The 3,081-nt window shown below is 41.1% G+C and overlaps 1 non-coding gene across 1 annotated transcript; it reads left to right on the plus strand.

Moving 5' to 3' along the window:
* Positions 1-698: 698 nt before the first annotated feature.
* LOC134365471 (U6 spliceosomal RNA) lies at positions 699-802 on the plus strand. The gene has a single exon (XR_010022109.1). It is a non-coding gene; the product is annotated as a U6 spliceosomal RNA (small nuclear RNA).
* The last annotated feature ends 2,279 nt before the right edge of the window (positions 803-3,081 follow it).

Below are 3,081 nucleotides of genomic sequence, written 5' to 3' on the forward strand. Positions count from 1 at the left end.
GGTAGCTAGAATAACAGTGTATTTGCCCAGAGGCTTTTCAAGAAGAGGTTGCCGACTAGTACTGTGTAGTACAGGCCATGGGAGTGAACTTGAAAAAGCAGGCATAATTGCTTTTCCAAGTTTTCTCCATAAATAATCAGTTTTTTAAAGGTTCCAGTAACTTACCCACTAGGAAAAAGAAAAAAAAATCAAAGTGGGATAATGACACAGTAGTTTTTGCTCTAAAGCAGTCATGCATAATGTTATGCTGCCATCTGCAGTATTTCATTATTTTCACCCAAACATGGGAATTTTAACAAGCTCTATAGACACATGTCCATTCTAAGTGAGGAAGAAGTTTTGCTACCCCAACGGTAAGAGAAAGCTTTCAATGAAAATTTTTACTTTGGTCATAGTCTTTTTTCTTTCCTACCCACTTGCCATTATTTTTAAGTTTATTCCATTTCCTGATAACTTCTTCTGACGTACCCACAGCGATATTCAATATTAAAATGAATTAATGTGCTGTCTCTGTCGGAAGTGCAACGAAACTGTTCAGAAAGGCTGTGACTGAGTATCCGCTCACACTCACACAAATGCAGTCACCACTGTCAAGTGAGCTGCAGTGTGGCAACCATGAGGGTGAGACCCAAAGGCAAGGAAAGCCAAATTTTTGAAACATCTGGGTAAATCTGGAGTTTAAAGAATCTAAGGGAAATACTCGCTTCAGCAGCCAGATACTAAAACTGGAACGATTCAGAGAAGATTAGCATGGCCCCTGCAGAAAAGTGACATGCACATTGCCCAAGTGTTCCATGTTTTTAACAGAAAAAAGAATCTAAAGGGATGTATTTGTTTGCTAAGGCCGCTGAAACAAAATACCAGAGACTGGGTGGCTTTAACAACAGAAATTTATTTCTCACAGTTCTGGAGGCTAGAAGTCCAAGATCCGGGCGTTGGCAAGGTTGGTTTCTTGTGAGGTTTCTCTCCTTGTCTTGTAGACGGCTGCCTTCTCGCTGTGTCCTCACATGGTCTTTCCTCTGTACCTGTCTGTGTCCTAATCTCTTTTCACAAGGACACCAGTCATTATGACCTCCATTACAGAGTAGTTATGGGGTCATTATGGCATCTATTCTTATGACTTTATTTAACCTTAATTACTTCCTTAAAGGCCTCAATTCCAAACACAGTTACGTTCTGAGGTTCTGGGGGGTAGGGCTTCAACATGTGAATTGACCGAGGAACAGGGGGCTCACAATTCAGCCCCAAGCAGGAAGTAAGCAGTTACACAAAGCACCTGCTTCTAATGTTTGTACCTAAACTTAATGGAAACAGTAAGAACAAAAGACATTAGGATGCCAAGAAAGAAAAAAGGGAGAGAGGAAAGCAGGGAGGAAGAAAGGAAGCGAGGGAGGGAAGAAAGAAAAGCTTGATGAATGACTGGAGTCTCCATTGGTCCAAACAAGAGATCTTGTTTAATCGAATAATTCACCCCAACTGTGCCTACTAGGAAGAGGAAATCTAATACAGGACAAATGGCGAAAGTTGAATGATCCCAGGCACTAAGGAGATTCATCTTTTCCTCTTATGACTGTAACATACAAATGGGGTCGTGAAGCTACAATGTCACTGAATGTTCTGCTGCTCTCAAAGAAAAGAGACAGCAGGGAGGTAGATGCAAGTAGAAAGTGTCCCCAGAAGCATTCTTTTAAATTTGCACTAGAGATGTAAGTTGAGTTAAATAGAAAGGCATGGATCTGCTCTTCATGAAAGTTATTAATGGTTAATTGCTGATCACTTTCACCCGCGGTACCTATCAAAGGATAGAACCTGAAGTTTTTTATGCCCTGACTGCTCAGCTAGGCAAGTATAGCAGGGGCAGCTCACCCTGTGATAGTTCATTGTTTGGCCTAGAAGGTACCATTCTAGAAGAGGATTTTTGGACTTATCCCCTAATTCATTATTTCTTCTTAATAAATGGAACAACAGCCTCCATTTACTCTGATTCCTGCCATGTGTGAGGCTTGTGCTAGGTATTTTACAAACATTATCCTACTTGGTAATCACCTTTTCAAACCCTTCACATAAATTCATTTACAGAGAGCTATTTATAAACCATATAAAGCCATATTTTATAACCATTTTGTTTTACGCTTTTAGAAAATCCCATAGGCTGGGCCGAGCCCGTGGCGCACTCGGTAGAGTGCTGCGCTGGGAGCGCAGCAACGCTCCCGCCGCGGGTTCGGATCCTATATAGGACTGACCAGTGCACTCACTGGCTGAGTGCCAGTCACAACAAAAAAAAAAAGAAAATCCCATAGGCTGCAAATCAAAAAAAGTAAATTATAAACCAAAATGTTTTATATTATTTTTGTCTTGCGTTATCAAAGGATTTGATATATTCAGGCTGTAAAAATATTATACTTCAACTCACATGCTGATTAGTTTTTTTCACTGCTAATTTTGGGTCATAAACTGCATAGAGTCATGGACAATTCAATTTTTATATGCCTACTGTCCCAAGACAATAACTAAAGTACACCTAAAGCAGCCACTATTGACAAAAATGTATACGTCATTTATGGAAAAAGTACGAATACAGAAGTTACTGCTGCAAATGGAAAGCATGCGTTATTTTAGATGTTATATTTAAGAGTTTACAAGGTGGAACCTTTCCGTGTAAGCATTTTGTAGTTCAATACTGCCATCTGGTGGTCGTGATGAGTATTTCATACTTATCTGAAGAAAGTGACTACCCGAACCCTTAATTAACTATGTTCCTGGTCTCCTTTCAAACGCTTTATTACTCCCCTGATCTCTAGTAGACACAGAGAATCTAATTTGTACACATAGACATTGTAGAATATGCTTGTTATTTAAAGCTCATGGATGAGGTTGTTCCAGGCCTTCACTGCCTCAGACCTGGACAAGACGGGACCCTGGCCCAGCCATTTAGAGGAATCAGCTCTGGCCTCCCCTAGCTGTATCCACTCCCGACCCCCCCACCCCCCACCACAGATCAAGAAGTCCTGGGGCCAAACCCAAACCCTTTTCTTCCTGCTACTGCCCTCTCTGTCACCTCCTCAACCAGTTCCGCTTCCA

Source organism: Cynocephalus volans, chromosome 1 (genome assembly GCF_027409185.1).
Source record: "Cynocephalus volans isolate mCynVol1 chromosome 1, mCynVol1.pri, whole genome shotgun sequence".
NCBI classification, from domain to species: domain Eukaryota; kingdom Metazoa; phylum Chordata; class Mammalia; order Dermoptera; family Cynocephalidae; genus Cynocephalus; species Cynocephalus volans.